The sequence below is a fragment of the Ursus arctos genome, chromosome Y, assembly GCF_023065955.2.
Source record: "Ursus arctos isolate Adak ecotype North America chromosome Y, UrsArc2.0, whole genome shotgun sequence".
NCBI classification, from domain to species: Eukaryota; Metazoa; Chordata; class Mammalia; order Carnivora; family Ursidae; genus Ursus; species Ursus arctos.
The window spans coordinates 4,605,608-4,628,506 of record NC_079874.1 but is presented as its reverse complement, the minus strand read 5'-3'; positions in this window follow the sequence as shown (position 1 = coordinate 4,628,506).

Genomic DNA, 22,899 nt, shown 5'->3' with positions numbered 1-22,899 from the left:
ATCCATCGACTTATCCTTACAGGCATACACAATGATTTCCCGCCAACACAAACACACACAGAAACACACACTGCCACACTCACAACACAGCATTCACACTGGCACTTGGAACTGCCACAACATACTCACATACGTGGTCCCGACACACACATACACATGAAACTCACACAAACACCCATTGAGTTTTTCTTACAGGCGTACACAGGGGGTTCTGAAACACACACAGACACACACACACTATCACACTCACAACACAGCACTCACACTGGGTCTCCAACACAGCCGTCAACACTTGGAACTGCTTTAACATAATCACAAACATGGTCCTGACACACACATATACAAATAACACACACAAACACCCATCGACTTTTTCTTGCAGGCATACACAATGGTTTCCTGCAAACACACACACACACACACACACACAAAAGTCACACTCACGACAGAGCACTCACATTGGATCTCCAGCAGAGCCATCAACACTTGGAATTACCTTAACATATTCACAAACGTGGTCCCGAAACACACATGCAGAAGAAACACACAAAAACACCCTACGACTTTTTCTTACAGACATACACAATGGTATCCAGCAAAACACACAATCACACACACACACACAAACACTATCACACGCACAACACAGCACTCACACTGGGTCCCCGGCATAGCCATCAACAGTTGGAACTGCCCTAACATACTCACAAACGTGGTCGCGACACACACATACACAAGAAACACACACAAACTCCCATTGACTTTTACGTACAGTCATGCACAATGGTTTCTGCAAACACACACACACACACTATCACACTCACAACACAGCACTCACATTGGGTCTCCAACACAGCCGTCAACACTTGGAACTGCTTTAACATAATCACAAACATGGTCCTGACACACACATATACAAATAACACACACAAACACCCATCGACTTTTTCTTGCAGGCATACACAATGGTTTCCTGAAAACACACACACACACACTATCACACTCACACTATCTTTTACGTACAGTCATGCACAATGGTTTCCGCAAACACACACACACACTATCACACTCACAACACAGCACTCACACTGGGTCTCCAACACAGCCGTCAACACTTGGAACTGCTTTAACATAATCACAAACATGGTCCTGACACACACATATACAAATAACACACACAAACACCCATCGACTTTTTCTTGCAGGCATACACAAGGGTTTCCTGCAAACACACACACACACACACAAAAGTCACACTCACGACAGAGCACTCACATTGGATCTCCAGCAGAGCCATCAACACTTGGAATTACCTTAACATATTCATAAACGTGGTCCCGAAACACACATGCAGAAGAAACACACAAAAACATCCTACGAATTTTTCTTACAGACATACACAATGGTATCCAGCAAAACACACACTCACACACACACACACACAAACACTATCACACGCACAACACAGCACTCACACTGGGTCCCCGGCATAGCCATCAACAGTTGGAACTGCCCTAATATACTCACAAACGTGGTCCCGACACACACATACACAAGAAACACACACAAACACCCATCAACTTTTTGTTACAGGCAGACAGAGTGGGGTTTCCCCAAACACACACACACACACACACACACACACACTGTCACACTAACAGCACAGTACGCACACTGGGCCTCGGCAGAACCATCAACACTTGGAACTGCCCTAACATACTCACAAACGTTTTACCGACACAAACATACACAAGAAACACACACAAACACCCATCGACTTTTTCTTACAGGCATACACAACGGTTTCCCGCGAACACACACACACACAGTCACACTTACAACACAGCACTCACAATGGGTATCCAACAGAACCATCAACACTTGGAACTGTCCTAAAATATTGACAAATGTGGTTGCGACACACACATACACATGAAACTCACACAAACATCCATCGACTTATTCTTACAGGCATACACAATGTTTTCCCGCCAACACAAACACACACAGAAACACACACTGCCACACTCACAACACAGCATTCACACTGGCACTTGGAACTGCCACAACATACTCACATACGTGGTCCCGACACACACATACACAAGAAACACACACAAACACCCATTGAGTTTTTCTTACAGGCGTACACAGGGGGTTCTGAAACACACACAGACACACACACACTATCACACTCACAACACAGCACTCACACTGGGTCTCCAACACAGCCGTCAACACTTGGAACTGCTTTAACATAATCACAAACATGGTCCTGACACTCACATATACAAATAACACACACAAACACCCATCGACTTTTTCTTGCAGGCATACACAATGGTTTCCTGCAAACACACACACACACACACACACACACAAAAGTCACACTCACGACAGAGCACTCACATTGGATCTCCAGCAGAGCCATGAACACTTGGAATTACCTTAACATATTCACAAACGTGGTCCCGAAACACACATGCAGAAGAAACACACAAAAACACCCTACGACTTTTTCTTACAGACATACACAATGGTATCCAGCAAAACACACACTCACACACACACACACAAACACTATCACACGCACAACACAGCACTCACACTGGGTCCCCGGCATAGCCATCAACAGTTGGAACTGCCCTAACATACTCACAAACGTGGTCCCGACACACACATACACAAGAAACACACACAAACTCCCATTGACTTTTACGTACAGTCATGCACAATGGTTTCCGCAAACACACACACACACACTATCACACTCACAACACAGCACTCACATTGGGTCTCCAACACAGCCGTCAACACTTGGAACTGCTTTAACATAATCACAAACATGGTCCTGACACACACATATACAAATAACACACACAAACACCCATCGACTTTTTCTTGCAGGCATACACAATGGTTTCCTGAAAACACACACACACACACTATCACACTCACACTATCTTTTACGTACAGTCATGCACAATGGTTTCCGCAAACACACACACACACACTATCACACTCACAACACAGCACTCACACTGGGTCTCCAACACAGCCGTCAACACTTGGAACTGCTTTAACATAATCACAAACATGGTCCTGACACACACATATACAAATAACACACACAAACACCCATCGACTTTTTCTTGCAGGCATACACAATGGTTTCCTGCAAACACACACACACACACACACACACACAAAAGTCACACTCACGACAGAGCACTCACATTGGATCTCCAGCAGAGCCATGAACATTTGGAATTACCTTAACATATTCACAAACGTCGTCCCGAAACACACATGCAGAAGAAACACACAAAAACACCCTACGACTTTTTCTTACAGACATACACAATGGTACCCAGCAAAACACACACTCACACACACACACACAAACACTATCACACGCACAACACAGCACTCACACTGCGTCCCCGGCATAGCCATCAACAGTTGGAACTGCCCTAACATACTCACAAACGTGGTCCCGACACACACATACACAAGAAACACACACAAACTCCCATTGACTTTTACGTACAGTCATGCACAATGGTTTCCACAAACACACACACACACACTATCACACTCACAAGACAGCACTCACATTGGGTCTCCAACACAGCCGTCAACACTTGGAACTGCTTTAACATAATCACAAACATGGTCCTGACACACACATATACAAATAACACACACAAACACCCATCGACGTTTTCTTGCAGGCATACACAATGGTTTCCTGAAAACACACACACACACTATCACACTCACACTATCTTTTACGTACAGTCATGCACAATGGTTTCCGCAAACACACACACACACTATCACACTCACAACACAGCACTCACACTGGGTCTCCAACACAGCCGTCAACACTTGGAACTGCTTTAACCTAATCACAAACATCGTCCTGACACACACATATACATATAACACACACAAACACCCATCGACTTTTTCTTGCAGGCATACACAATGGTTTCCTGCAAACACACACACACACACACACACACAAAAGTCACACTCACGACAGAGCACTCACATTGGATCTCCAGCAGAGCCATCAACACTTGGAATTACCTTAACATATTCACAAACGTGGTCCCGAAACACACATGCAGAAGAAACACACAAAAACATCCTACGAATTTTTCTTACAGACATACACAATGGTACCCAGCAAAACACACAGTCACACACACACACACAAACACTATCACACGCACAACACAGCACTCACACTGGGTCCCTGGCATAGCCATCAACAGTTGGAACTGCCCTAACATACTCACAAACGTGGTCCCGACACACACATACACAAGAAACACACACAAACTCCCATTGACTTTTACGTACAGTCATGCACAATGGTTTCCGCAAACACACACACACTATCACACTCACAACACAGCATTCACACTGGCACTTGAATCTGCCCTAACATACACACAAACGTGGTCCCGACACACACATACACAAGAAACACACACAAACACCCATCAACTTTTTGTTACAGGCAGACAGAGTGGGGTTTCCCCAAACACACACACACACACACACACACACACACTGTCACACTAACAGCACAGTACGCACACTGGGCCTCGGCAGAACCATCAACACTTGGAACTGCCCTAACATACTCACAAACGTTTTACCGACACAAACATACACAAGAAACACACACAAACACCCATCGACTTTTTCTTACAGGCATACACAACGGTTTCCCGCGAACACACACACACACAGTCACACTTACAACACAGCACTCACAATGGGTATCCAACAGAACCATCAACACTTGGAACTGTCCTAAAATATTGACAAATGTGGTTGCGACACACACATACACATGAAACTCACACAAACATCCATCGACTTATTCTTACAGGCATACACAATGTTTTCCCGCCAACACAAACACACACAGAAACACACACTGCCACACTCACAACACAGCATTCACACTGGCACTTGGAACTGCCACAACATACTCACATACGTGGTCCCGACACACACATACACAAGAAACACACACAAACACCCATTGAGTTTTTCTTACAGGCGTACACAGGGGGTTCTGAAACACACACAGACACACACACACTATCACACTCACAACACAGCACTCACACTGGGTCTCCAACACAGCCGTCAACACTTGGAACTGCTTTAACATAATCACAAACATGGTCCTGACACTCACATATACAAATAACACACACAAACACCCATCGACTTTTTCTTGCAGGCATACACAATGGTTTCCTGCAAACACACACACACACACACACACACAAAAGTCACACTCACGACAGAGCACTCACATTGGATCTCCAGCAGAGCCATGAACATTTGGAATTACCTTAACATATTCACAAACGTCGTCCCGAAACACACATGCAGAAGAAACACACAAAAACACCCTACGACTTTTTCTTACAGACATACACAATGGTATCCAGCAAAACACACACTCACACACACACACACAAACACTATCACACGCACAACACAGCACTCACACTGGGTCCCCGGCATAGCCATCAACAGTTGGAACTGCCCTAACATACTCACAAACGTGGTCCCGACACACACATACACAAGAAACACACACAAACTCCCATTGACTTTTACGTACAGTCATGCACAATGGTTTCCGCAAACACACACACACACACTATCACACTCACAACACAGCACTCACATTGGGTCTCCAACACAGCCGTCAACACTTGGAACTGCTTTAACATAATCACAAACATGGTCCTGACACACACATATACAAATAACACACACAAACACCCATCGACTTTTTCTTGCAGGCATACACAATGGTTTCCTGAAAACACACACACACACACTATCACACTCACACTATCTTTTACGTACAGTCATGCACAATGGTTTCCGCAAACACACACACACACACTATCACACTCACAACACAGCACTCACACTGGGTCTCCAACACAGCCGTCAACACTTGGAACTGCTTTAACCTAATCACAAACATGGTCCTGACACACACATATACAAATAACACACACAAACACCCATCGACTTTTTCTTGCAGGCATACACAATGGTTTCCTGCAAACACACACACACACACACACAAAAGTCACACTCACGACAGAGCACTCACATTGGATCTCCAGCAGAGCCATCAACACTTGGAATTACCTTAACATATTCACAAACGTGGTCCCGAAACACACATGCAGAAGAAACACACAAAAACATCCTACGAATTTTTCTTACAGACATACACAATGGTACCCAGCAAAACACACACTCACACACACACACACAAACACTATCACACGCACAACACAGCACTCACACTGGGTCCCCGGCATAGCCATCAACAGTTGGAACTGCCCTAACATACTCACAAACGTGGTCCCGACACACACATACACAAGAAACACACACAAACTCCCATTGACTTTTACGTACAGTCATGCACAATGGTTTCCGCAAACACACACACTCTATCACACTCACAACACAGCATTCACACTGGCACTTGAATCTGCCCTAACATACACACAAACGTGGTCCCGACACACACATACACAAGAAACACACACAAACACCCATCAACTTTTTGTTACAGGCAGACAGAGTGGGGTTTCCCCAAACACACACACACACACACACACACACACACTGTCACACTAACAGCAGAGTACGCACACTGGGCCTCGGCAGAACCATCAACACTCGGAACTGCCCTAACATACTCACAAACGTTTTACCAACACAAACATACACAAGAAACACACACAAACACCCATCGACTTTTTCTTACAGGCATACACAACGGTTTCCCGCGAACACACACACACACAGTCACACTTACAACACAGCACTCACAATGGGTATCCAACAGAACCATCAACACTTGGAACTGTCCTAAAATATTGACAAATGTGGTTGCGACACACACATACACATGAAACTCACACAAACATCCATCGACTTATTCTTACAGGCATACACAATGTTTTCCCGCCAACACAAACACACACAGAAACACACACTGCCACACTCACAACACAGCATTCACACTGGCACTTGGAACTGCCACAACATACTCACATACGTGGTCCCGACACACACATACACAAGAAACACACACAAACACCCATTGAGTTTTTCTTACAGGCGTACACAGGGGGTTCTGAAACACACACAGACACACACACACTATCACACTCACAACACAGCACTCACACTGGGTCTCCAACACAGCCGTCAACACTTGGAACTGCTTTAACATAATCACAAACATGGTCCTGACACACACATATACAAATAACACACACAAACACCCATCGACTTTTTCTTGCAGGCATACACAATGGTTTCCTGCAAACACACACACACACACACACACACACACAAAAGTCACACTCACGACAGAGCACTCACATTGGATCTCCAGCAGAGCCATGAACACTTGGAATTACCTTAACATATTCACAAACGTGGTCCCGAAACACACATGCAGAAGAAACACACAAAAACACCCTACGACTTTTTCTTACAGACATACACAATGGTATCCAGCAAAACACACACTCACACACACACACACAAACACTATCACACGCACAACACAGCACTCACACTGGGTCCCCGGCATAGCCATCAACAGTTGGAACTGCCCTAACACACTCACAAACGTGGTCCCGACACACACATACACAAGAAACACACACAAACTCCCATTGACTTTTACGTACAGTCATGCACAATGGTTTCCGCAAACACACACACACACACACACTATCACACTCACAACACAGCACTCACATTGGGTCTCCAACACAGCCGTCAACACTTGGAACTGCTTTAACATAATCACAAACATGGTCCTGACACACACATATACAAATAACACACACAAACACCCATCGACTTTTTCTTGCAGGCATACACAATGGTTTCCTGAAAACACACACACAGACACACTATCACACTCACACTATCTTTTACGTACAGTCATGCACAATGGTTTCCGCAAACACACACACACACTATCACACTCACAACACAGCACTCACACTGGGTCTCCAACACAGCCGTCAACACTTGGAACTGCTTTAACCTAATCACAAACATGGTCCTGACACACACATATACAAATAACACACACAAACACCCATCGACTTTTTCTTGCAGGCATACACAATGGTTTCCTGCAAACACACACACACACACACACACACAAAAGTCACACTCACGACAGAGCACTCACATTGGATCTTCAGCAGAGCCATCAACACTTGGAATTACCTTAACATATTCACAAACGTGGTCCCGAAACACACATGCAGAAGAAACACACAAAAACATCCTACGAATTTTTCTTACAGACATACACAATGGTACCCAGCAAAACACACACTCACACACACACACACAAACACTATCACACGCACAACACAGCACTCACACTGGGTCCCTGGCATAGCCATCAACAGTTGGAACTGCCCTAACATACTCACAAACGTGGTCCCGACACACACATACACAAGAAACACACACAAACTCCCATTGACTTTTACGTACAGTCATGCACAATGGTTTCCGCAAACACACACACACTATCACACTCACAACACAGCATTCACACTGGCACTTGAATCTGCCCTAACATACACACAAACGTGGTCCCGACACACACATACACAAGAAACACACACAAACACCCATCAACTTTTTGTTACAGGCAGACAGAGTGGGGTTTCCCCAAACACACACACACACACACACACACACACACTGTCACACTAACAGCACAGTACGCACACTGGGCCTCGGCAGAACCATCAACACTCGGAACTGACCTAACATACTCACAAACGTTTTACCGACACAAACATACACAAGAAACACACACAAACACCCATCGACTTTTTCTTACAGGCATACACAACGGTTTCCCGCGAACACACACACACACAGTCACACTTACAACACAGCACTCACAATGGGTATCCAACAGAACCATCAACACTTGGAACTGTCCTAAAATATTGACAAATGTGGTTGCGACACACACATACACATGAAACTCACACAAACATCCATCGACTTATTCTTACAGGCATACACAATGTTTTCCTGCCAACACAAACACACACAGAAACACACACTGCCACACTCACAACACAGCATTCACACTGGCACTTGGAACTGCCACAACATACTCACATACGTGGTCCCGACACACACATACACAAGAAACACACACAAACACCCATTGAGTTTTTCTTACAGGCGTACACAGGGGGTTCTGAAACACACACAGACACACACACACTATCACACTCACAACACAGCACTCACACTGGGTCTCCAACACAGCCGTCAACACTTGGAACTGCTTTAACATAATCACAAACATGGTCCTGACACACACATATACAAATAACACACACAAACACCCATCGACTTTTTCTTGCAGGCATATACAATGGTTTCCTGCAAACACACACACACACACACACAAGTCACACTCACGACAGAGCACTCACATTGGATCTCCAGCAGAGCCATGAACACTTGGAATTACCTTAACATATTCACAAACGTCGTCCCGAAACACACATGCAGAAGAAACACACAAAAACACCCTACGACTTTTTCTTACAGACATACACAATGGTATCCAGCAAAACACACACTCACACACACACACACAAACACTATCACACGCACAACACAGCACTCACACTGGGTCCCCGGCATAGCCATCAACAGTTGGAACTGCCCTAACATACTCACAAACGTGGTCCCGACACACACATACACAAGAAACACACACAAACTCCCATTGACTTTTACGTACAGTCATGCACAATGGTTTCCGCAAACACACACACACACACACTATCACACTCACAACACAGCACTCACATTGGGTCTCCAACACAGCCGTCAACACTTGGAACTGCTTTAACATAATCACAAACATGGTCCTGACACACACATATACAAATAACACACACAAACACCCATCGACTTTTTCTTGCAGGCATACACAATGGTTTCCTGAAAACACACACACACACACTATCACACTCACACTATCTTTTACGTACAGTCATGCACAATGGTTCCCGCAAACACACACACACACTATCACACTCACAACACAGCACTCACACTGGGTCTCCAACACAGCCGTCAACACTTGGAACTGCTTTAACCTAATCACAAACATGGTCCTGACACACACATATACAAATAACACACACAAACACCCATCGACTTTTTCTTGCAGGCATACACAATGGTTTCCTGCAAACACACACACACACACACACAAAAGTCACACTCACGACAGAGCCCTCACATTGGATCTATAGCAGAGCCATCAACACTTGGAATTACCTTAACATATTCACAAACGTGGTCCCGAAACACACATGCAGAAGAAACACACAAAAACATCCTACGAATTTTTCTTACAGACATACACAATGGTACCCAGCAAAACACACACTCACACACACACACACAAACACTATCACACGCACAACACAGCACTCACACTGGGTCCCCGGCATAGCCATCAACAGTTGGAACTGCCCTAACATACTCACAAACATGGTCCCGACACACACATACACAAGAAACACACTCAAACTCCCATTGACTTTTACGTACAGTCATGCACAATGGTTTCCGCAAACACACACACACTATCACACTCACAACACAGCATTCACACTGGCACTTGAATCTGCCCTAACATACACACAAACGTGGTCCCGACACACACATACACAAGAAACACACACAAACACCCATCAACTTTTTGTTACAGGCAGACAGAGTGGGGTTTCCCCAAACACACACACACACACACACACACACACACTGTCACACTACAGCACAGTACGCACACTGGGCCTCGGCAGAACCATCAACACTTGGAACTGCCCTAACATACTCACAAACGTTTTATCGACACAAACATACACAAGAAACACACACAAGCACCCATCGACTTTTTCTTACAGGCATACACAACGGTTTCCCGCGAACACACACACACACAGTCACACTTACAACACAGCACTCACAATGGGTATCCAACAGAACCATCAACACTTGGAACTGTCCTAAAATATTGACAAATGTGGTTGCGACACACACATACACAGGAAACTCACACAAACATCCATCGACTTATTCTTACAGGCATACACAATGTTTTCCCGCCAACACAAACACACACAGAAACACACACTGCCACACTCACAACACAGCATTCACACTGGCACTTGGAACTGCCACAACATACTCACATACGTGGTCCCGACACACACATACACAAGAAACACACACAAACACCCATTGAGTTTTTCTTACAGGCGTACACAGGGGGTTCTGAAACACACACAGACACACACACACTATCACACTCACAACACAGCACTCACACTGGGTCTCCAACACAGCCGTCAACACTTGGAACTGCTTTAACATAATCACAAACATGGTCCTGACACACACATATACAAATAACACACACAAACACCCATCGACTTTTTCTTGCAGGCATATACAATGGTTTCCTGCAAACACACACACACACACACACAAGTCACACTCACGACAGAGCACTCACATTGGATCTCCAGCAGAGCCATGAACACTTGGAATTACCTTAACATATTCACAAACGTCGTCCCGAAACACACATGCAGAAGAAACACACAAAAACACCCTACGACTTTTTCTTACAGACATACACAATGGTATCCAGCAAAACACACACTCACACACACACACACAAACACTATCACACGCACAACACAGCACTCACACTGGGTCCCCGGCATAGCCATCAACAGTTGGAACTGCCCTAACATACTCACAAACGTGGTCCCGACACACACATACACAAGAAACACAACCAAACTCCCATTGACTTTTACGTACAGTCATGCACAATGGTTTCCGCAAACACACACACACACACACTATCACACTCACAACACAGCACTCACACTGGGTCTCCAACACAGCCGTCAACACTTGGAACTGCTTTAACATAATCACAAACATGGTCCTGACACACACATATACAAATAACACACACAAACACCCATCGACTTTTTCTTGCAGGCATACACAATGGTTTCCTGAAAACACACACACACACACTATCACACTCACACTATCTTTTACGTACAGTCATGCACAATGGTTCCCGCAAACACACACACACACTATCACACTCACAACACAGCACTCACACTGGGTCTCCAACACAGCCGTCAACACTTGGAACTGCTTTAACCTAATCACAAACATGGTCCTGACACACACATATACAAATAACACACACAAACACCCATCGACTTTTTCTTGCAGGCATACACAATGGTTTCCTGCAAACACACACACACACACACACAAAAGTCACACTCACGACAGAGCCCTCACATTGGATCTATAGCAGAGCCATCAACACTTGGAATTACCTTAACATATTCACAAACGTGGTCCCGAAACACACATGCAGAAGAAACACACAAAAACATCCTACGAATTTTTCTTACAGACATACACAATGGTACCCAGCAAAACACACACTCACACACACACACACAAACACTATCACACGCACAACACAGCACTCACACTGGGTCCCCGGCATAGCCATCAACAGTTGGAACTGCCCTAACATACTCACAAACATGGTCCCGACACACACATACACAAGAAACACACACAAACTCCCATTGACTTTTACGTACAGTCATGCACAATGGTTTCCGCAAACACACACACACTATCACACTCACAACACAGCATTCACACTGGCACTTGAATCTGCCCTAACATACACACAAACGTGGTCCCGACACACACATACACAAGAAACACACACAAACACCCATCAACTTTTTGTTACAGGCAGACAGAGTGGGGTTTCCCCAAACACACACACACACACACACACACACACTGTCACACTACAGCACAGTACGCACACTGGGCCTCGGCAGAACCATCAACACTTGGAACTGCCCTAACATACTCACAAACGTTTTATCGACACAAACATACACAAGAAACACACACAAGCACCCATCGACTTTTTCTTACAGGCATACACAACGGTTTCCCGCGAACACAAACACACACAGTCACACTTACAACACAGCACTCACAATGGGTATCCAACAGAACCATCAACACTTGGAACTGTCCTAAAATATTGACAAATGTGGTTGCGACACACACATACACAGGAAACTCACACAAACATCCATCGACTTATTCTTAAAGGCATACACAATGTTTTCCCGCCAACACAAACACACACAAAAACACACACTGCCACACTCACAACACAGCATTCACACTGGCACTTGGAACTGCCACAACATACTCACATACGTGGTCCCGACACACACATACACAAGAAACACACACAAACACCCATTGAGTTTTTCTTACAGGCGTACACAGGGGGTTCTGAAACACACACAGACACACACACACTATCACACTCACAACACAGCACTCACACTGGGTCTCCAACACAGCCGTCAACACTTGGAACTGCTTTAACATAATCACAAACATGGTCCTGACACACACATATACAAATAACACACACAAACACCCATCGACTTTTTCTTACCGGCATACACAATGGTTTCCTGCAAACACACACACACACACACACACACAAAAGTCACACTCACGACAGAGCACTCACATTGGATCTCCAGCAGAGCCATGAACACTTGGAATTACCTTAACATATTCACAAACGTCGTCCCGAAACACACATGCAGAAGAAACACACAAAAACACCCTACGACTTTTTCTTACAGACATACACAATGGTATCCAGCAAAACACACACTCACACACACACACACAAACACTATCACACGCACAACACAGCACTCACACTGGGTCCCCGGCATAGCCATCAACAGTTGGAACTGCCCTAACACACTCACAAACGTGGTCCCGACACACACATACACAAGAAACACACACAAACTCCCATTGACTTTTACGTACAGTCATGCACAATGGTTTCCGCAAACACACACACACACACACTATCACACTCACAACACAGCACTCACATTGGGTCTCCAACACAGCCGTCAACACTTGGAACTGCTTTAACATAATCACAAACATGGTCCTGACACACACATATACAAATAACACACACAAACACCCATCGACTTTTTCTTGCAGGCATACACAATGGTTTCCTGAAAACACACACACACACACTATCACACTCACACTATCTTTTACGTAAAGTCATGCACAATGGTTTCCGCAAACACACACACACACACTATCACACTCACAACACAGCACTCACACTGGGTCTCCAACACAGCCGTCAACACTTGGAACTGCTTTAACGTAATCACAAACATGGTCGTGACACACACATATATAAATAACACACACAAACACCCATCGACTTTTTCTTGCAGGCATACACAATGGTTTCCTGCAAACACACACACACACACACACAAAAGTCACACTCACGACAGAGCACTCACATTGGATCTCCAGCAGAGCCATCAACACTTGGAATTACCTTAACATATTCACAAACGTGGTCCCGAAACACACATGCAGAAGAAACACACAAAAACATCCTACGAATTTTTCTTACAGACATACACAATGGTACCCAGCAAAACACACACTCACACACACACACACAAACACTATCACACGCACAACACAGCACTCACACTGGGTCCCCGGCATAGCCATCAACAGTTGGAACTGCCCTAACATACTCACAAACGTGGTCCCGACACACACATACACAAGAAACACACACAAACTCCCATTGACTTTTACGTACAGTCATGCACAATGGTTTCCGCAAACACACACACTCTATCACACTCACAACACAGCATTCACACTGGCACTTGAATCTGCCCTAACATACACACAAACGTGGTCCCGACACACACATACACAAGAAACACACACAAACACCCATCAACTTTTTGTTACAGGCAGACAGAGTGGGGTTTCCCCAAACACACACACACACACACACACACACACACTGTCACACTAACAGCAGAGTACGCACACTGGGCCTCGGCAGAACCATCAACACTCGGAACTGCCCTAACATACTCACAAACGTTTTACCAACACAAACATACACAAGAAACACACACAAACACCCATCGACTTTTTCTTACAGGCATACACAACGGTTTCCCGCGAACACACACACACACAGTCACACTTACAACACAGCACTCACAATGGGTATCCAACAGAACCATCAACACTTGGAACTGTCCTAAAATATTGACAAATGTGGTTGCGACACACACATACACATGAAACTCACACAAACATCCATCGACTTATTCTTACAGGCATACACAATGTTTTCCCGCCAACACAAACACACACAGAAACACACACTGCCACACTCACAACACAGCATTCACACTGGCACTTGGAACTGCCACAACATACTCACATACGTGGTCCCGACACACACATACACAAGAAACACACACAAACACCCATTGAGTTTTTCTTACAGGCGTACACAGGGGGTTCTGAAACACACACAGACACACACACACTATCACACTCACAACACAGCACTCACACTGGGTCTCCAACACAGCCGTCAACACTTGGAACTGCTTTAACATAATCACAAACATGGTCCTGACACACACATATACAAATAACACACACAAACACCCATCGACTTTTTCTTGCAGGCATACACAATGGTTTCCTGCAAACACACACACACACACACACACACACACAAAAGTCACACTCACGACAGAGCACTCACATTGGATCTCCAGCAGAGCCATGAACACTTGGAATTACCTTAACATATTCACAAACGTGGTCCCGAAACACACATGCAGAAGAAACACACAAAAACACCCTACGACTTTTTCTTACAGACATACACAATGGTATCCAGCAAAACACACACTCACACACACACACACAAACACTATCACACGCACAACACAGCACTCACACTGGGTCCCCGGCATAGCCATCAACAGTTGGAACTGCCCTAACACACTCACAAACGTGGTCCCGACACACACATACACAAGAAACACACACAAACTCCCATTGACTTTTACGTACAGTCATGCACAATGGTTTCCGCAAACACACACACACACACACACTATCACACTCACAACACAGCACTCACATTGGGTCTCCAACACAGCCGTCAACACTTGGAACTGCTTTAACATAATCACAAACATGGTCCTGACACACACATATACAAATAACACACACAAACACCCATCGACTTTTTCTTGCAGGCATACACAATGGTTTCCTGAAAACACACACACAGACACACTATCACACTCACACTATCTTTTACGTACAGTCATGCACAATGGTTTCCGCAAACACACACACACACTATCACACTCACAACACAGCACTCACACTGGGTCTCCAACACAGCCGTCAACACTTGGAACTGCTTTAACCTAATCACAAACATGGTCCTGACACACACATATACAAATAACACACACAAACACCCATCGACTTTTTCTTGCAGGCATACACAATGGTTTCCTGCAAACACACACACACACACACACACACAAAAGTCACACTCACGACAGAGCACTCACATTGGATCTTCAGCAGAGCCATCAACACTTGGAATTACCTTAACATATTCACAAACGTGGTCCCGAAACACACATGCAGAAGAAACACACAAAAACATCCTACGAATTTTTCTTACAGACATACACAATGGTACCCAGCAAAACACACACTCACACACACACACACAAACACTATCACACGCACAACACAGCACTCACACTGGGTCCCTGGCATAGCCATCAACAGTTGGAACTGCCCTAACATACTCACAAACGTGGTCCCGACACACACATACACAAGAAACACACACAAACTCCCATTGACTTTTACGTACAGTCATGCACAATGGTTTCCGCAAACACACACACACTATCACACTCACAACACAGCATTCACACTGGCACTTGAATCTGCCCTAACATACACACAAACGTGGTCCCGACACACACATACACAAGAAACACACACAAACACCCATCAACTTTTTGTTACAGGCAGACAGAGTGGGGTTTCCCCAAACACACACACACACACACACACACACACACTGTCACACTAACAGCACAGTACGCACACTGGGCCTCGGCAGAACCATCAACACTCGGAACTGACCTAACATACTCACAAACGTTTTACCGACACAAACATACACAAGAAACACACACAAACACCCATCGACTTTTTCTTACAGGCATACACAACGGTTTCCCGCGAACACACACACACACAGTCACACTTACAACACAGCACTCACAATGGGTATCCAACAGAACCATCAACACTTGGAACTGTCCTAAAATATTGACAAATGTGGTTGCGACACACACATACACATGAAACTCACACAAACATCCATCGACTTATTCTTACAGGCATACACAATGTTTTCCTGCCAACACAAACACACACAGAAACACACACTGCCACACTCACAACACAGCATTCACACTGGCACTTGGAACTGCCACAACATACTCACATACGTGGTCCCGACACACACATACACAAGAAACACACACAAACACCCATTGAGTTTTTCTTACAGGCGTACACAGGGGGTTCTGAAACACACACAGACACACACACACTATCACACTCACAACACAGCACTCACACTGGGTCTCCAACACAGCCGTCAACACTTGGAACTGCTTTAACATAATCACAAACATGGTCCTGACACACACATATACAAATAACACACACAAACACCCATCGACTTTTTCTTGCAGGCATATACAATGGTTTCCTGCAAACACACACACACACACACACAAGTCACACTCACGACAGAGCACTCACATTGGATCTCCAGCAGAGCCATGAACACTTGGAATTACCTTAACATATTCACAAACGTCGTCCCGAAACACACATGCAGAAGAAACACACAAAAACACCCTACGACTTTTTCTTACAGACATACACAATGGTATCCAGCAAAACACACACTCACACACACACACACAAACACTATCACACGCACAACACAGCACTCACACTGGGTCCCCGGCATAGCCATCAACAGTTGGAACTGCCCTAACATACTCACAAACGTGGTCCCGACACACACATACACAAGAAACACACACAAACTCCCATTGACTTTTACGTACAGTCATGCACAATGGTTTCCGCAAACACACACACACACACACTATCACACTCACAACACAGCACTCACATTGGGTCTCCAACACAGCCGTCAACACTTGGAACTGCTTTAACATAATCACAAACATGGTCCTGACACACACATATACAAATAACACACACAAACACCCATCGACTTTTTCTTGCAGGCATACACAATGGTTTCCTGAAAACACACACACACACACTATCACACTCACACTATCTTTTACGTACAGTCATGCACAATGGTTCCCGCAAACACACACACACACTATCACACTCACAACACAGCACTCACACTGGGTCTCCAACACAGCCGTCAACACTTGGAACTGCTTTAACCTAATCACAAACATGGTCCTGACACACACATATACAAATAACACACACAAACACCCATCGACTTTTTCTTGCAGGCATACACAATGGTTTCCTGCAAACACACACACACACACACACAAAAGTCACACTCACGACAGAGCCCTCACATTGGATCTATAGCAGAGCCATCAACACTTGGAATTACCTTAACATATTCACAAACGTGGTCCCGAAACACACATGCAGAAGAAACACACAAAAACATCCTACGAATTTTTCTTACAGACATACACAATGGTACCCAGCAAAACACACACTCACACACACACACACAAACACTATCACACGCACAACACAGCACTCACACTGGGTCCCCGGCATAGCCATCAACAGTTGGAACTGCCCTAACATACTCACAAACATGGTCCCGACACACACATACACAAGAAACACACTCAAACTCCCATTGACTTTTACGTACAGTCATGCACAATGGTTTCCGCAAACACACACACACTATCACACTCACAACACAGCATTCACACTGGCACTTGAATCTGCCCTAACATACACACAAACGTGGTCCCGACACACACATACACAAGAAACACACACAAACACCCATCAACTTTTTGTTACAGGCAGACAGAGTGGGGTTTCCCCAAACACACACACACACACACACACACACACACTGTCACACTACAGCACAGTACGCACACTGGGCCTCGGCAGAACCATCAACACTTGGAACTGCCCTAACATACTCACAAACGTTTTATCGACACAAACATACACAAGAAACACACACAAGCACCCATCGACTTTTTCTTACAGGCATACACAACGGTTTCCCGCGAACACACACACACACAGTCACACTTACAACACAGCACTCACAATGGGTATCCAACAGAACCATCAACACTTGGAACTGTCCTAAAATATTGACAAATGTGGTTGCGACACACACATACACAGGAAACTCACACAAACATCCATCGACTTATTCTTACAGGCATACACAATGTTTTCCCGCCAACACAAACACACACAGAAACACACACTGCCACACTCACAACACAGCATTCACACTGGCACTTGGAACTGCCACAACATACTCACATACGTGGTCCCGACACACACATACACAAGAAACACACACAAACACCCATTGAGTTTTTCTTACAGGCGTACACAGGGGGTTCTGAAACACACACAGACACACACACACTATCACACTCACAACACAGCACTCACACTGGGTCTCCAACACAGCCGTCAACACTTGGAACTGCTTTAACATAATCACAAACATGGTCCTGACACACACATATACAAATAACACACACAAACACCCATCGACTTTTTCTTGCAGGCATATACAATGGTTTCCTGCAAACACACACACACACACACACAAGTCACACTCACGACAGAGCACTCACATTGGATCTCCAGCAGAGCCATGAACACTTGGAATTACCTTAACATATTCACAAACGTCGTCCCGAAACACACATGCAGAAGAAACACACAAAAACACCCTACGACTTTTTCTTACAGACATACACAATGGTATCCAGCAAAACACACACTCACACACACACACACAAACACTATCACACGCACAACACAGCACTCACACTGGGTCCCCGGCATAGCCATCAACAGTTGGAACTGCCCTAACATACTCACAAACGTGGTCCCGACACACACATACACAAGAAACACAACCAAACTCCCATTGACTTTTACGTACAGTCATGCACAATGGTTTCCGCAAACACACACACACACACACTATCACACTCACAACACAGCACTCACACTGGGTCTCCAACACAGCCGTCAACACTTGGAACTGCTTTAACATAATCACAAACATGGTCCTGACACACACATATACAAATAACACACACAAACACCCATCGACTTTTTCTTGCAGGCATACACAATGGTTTCCTGAAAACACACACACACACACTATCACACTCACACTATCTTTTACGTACAGTCATGCACAATGGTTCCCGCAAACACACACACACACTATCACACTCACAACACAGCACTCACACTGGGTCTCCAACACAGCCGTCAACACTTGGAACTGCTTTAACCTAATCACAAACATGGTCCTGACACACACATATACAAATAACACACACAAACACCCATCGACTTTTTCTTGCAGGCATACACAATGGTTTCCTGCAAACACACACACACACACACACAAAAGTCACACTCACGACAGAGCCCTCACATTGGATCTATAGCAGAGCCATCAACACTTGGAATTACCTTAACATATTCACAAACGTGGTCCCGAAACACACATGCAGAAGAAACACACAAAAACATCCTACGAATTTTTCTTACAGACATACACAATGGTACCCAGCAAAACACACACTCACACACACACACACAAACACTATCACACGCACAACACAGCACTCACACTGGGTCCCCGGCATAGCCATCAACAGTTGGAACTGCCCTAACATACTCACAAACATGGTCCCGACACACACATACACAAGAAACACACACAAACTCCCATTGACTTTTACGTACAGTCATGCACAATGGTTTCCGCAAACACACACACACTATCACACTCACAACACAGCATTCACACTGGCACTTGAATCTGCCCTAACATACACACAAACGTGGTCCCGACACACACATACACAAGAAACACACACAAACACCCATCAACTTTTTGTTACAGGCAGACAGAGTGGGGTTTCCCCAAACACACACACACACACACACACACACACTGTCACACTACAGCACAGTACGCACACTGGGCCTCGGCAGAACCATCAACACTTGGAACTGCCCTAACATACTCACAAACGTTTTATCGACACAAACATACACAAGAAACACACACAAGCACCCATCGACTTTTTCTTACAGGCATACACAACGGTTTCCCGCGAACACAAACACACACAGTCACACTTACAACACAGCACTCACAATGGCTATCCAACAGAACCATCAACACTTGGAACTGTCCTAAAATATTGACAAATGTGGTTGCGACACACACATACACAGGAAACTCACACAAACATCCATCGACTTATTCTTAAAGGCATACACAATGTTTTCCCGCCAACACAAACACACACAAAAACACACACTGCCACACTCACAACACAGCATTCACACTGGCACTTGGAACTGCCACAACATACTCACATACGTGGTCCCGACACACACATACACAAGAAACACACACAAACACCCATTGAGTTTTTCTTACAGGCGTACACAGGGGGTTCTGAAACACACACAGACACACACACACTATCACACTCACAACACAGCACTCACACTGGGTCTCCAACACAGCCGTCAACACTTGGAACTGCTTTAACATAATCACAAACATGGTCCTGACACACACATATACAAATAACACACACAAACACCCATCGACTTTTTCTTACCGGCATACACAATGGTTTCCTGCAAACACACACACACACACACACACACAAAAGTCACACTCACGACAGAGCACTCACATTGGATCTCCAGCAGAGCCATGAACACTTGGAATTACCTTAACATATTCACAAACGTCGTCCCGAAACACACATGCAGAAGAAACACACAAAAACACCCTACGACTTTTTCTTACAGACATACACAATGGTATCCAGCAAAACACACACTCACACACACACACACAAACACTATCACACGCACAACACAGCACTCACACTGGGTCCCCGGCATAGCCATCAACAGTTGGAACTGCCCTAACACACTCACAAACGTGGTCCCGACACACACATACACAAGAAACACACACAAACTCCCATTGACTTTTACGTACAGTCATGCACAATGGTTTCCGCAAACACACACACACACACACTATCACACTCACAACACAGCACTCACATTGGGTCTCCAACACAGCCGTCAACACTTGGAACTGCTTTAACATAATCACAAACATGGTCCTGACACACACATATACAAATAACACACACAAACACCCATCGACTTTTTCTTGCAGGCATACACAATGGTTTCCTGAAAACACACACACACACACTATCACACTCACACTATCTTTTACGTAAAGTCATGCACAATGGTTTCCGCAAACACACACACACACACTATCACACTCACAACACAGCACTCACACTGGGTCTCCAACACAGCCGTCAACACTTGGAACTGCTTTAACGTAATCACAAA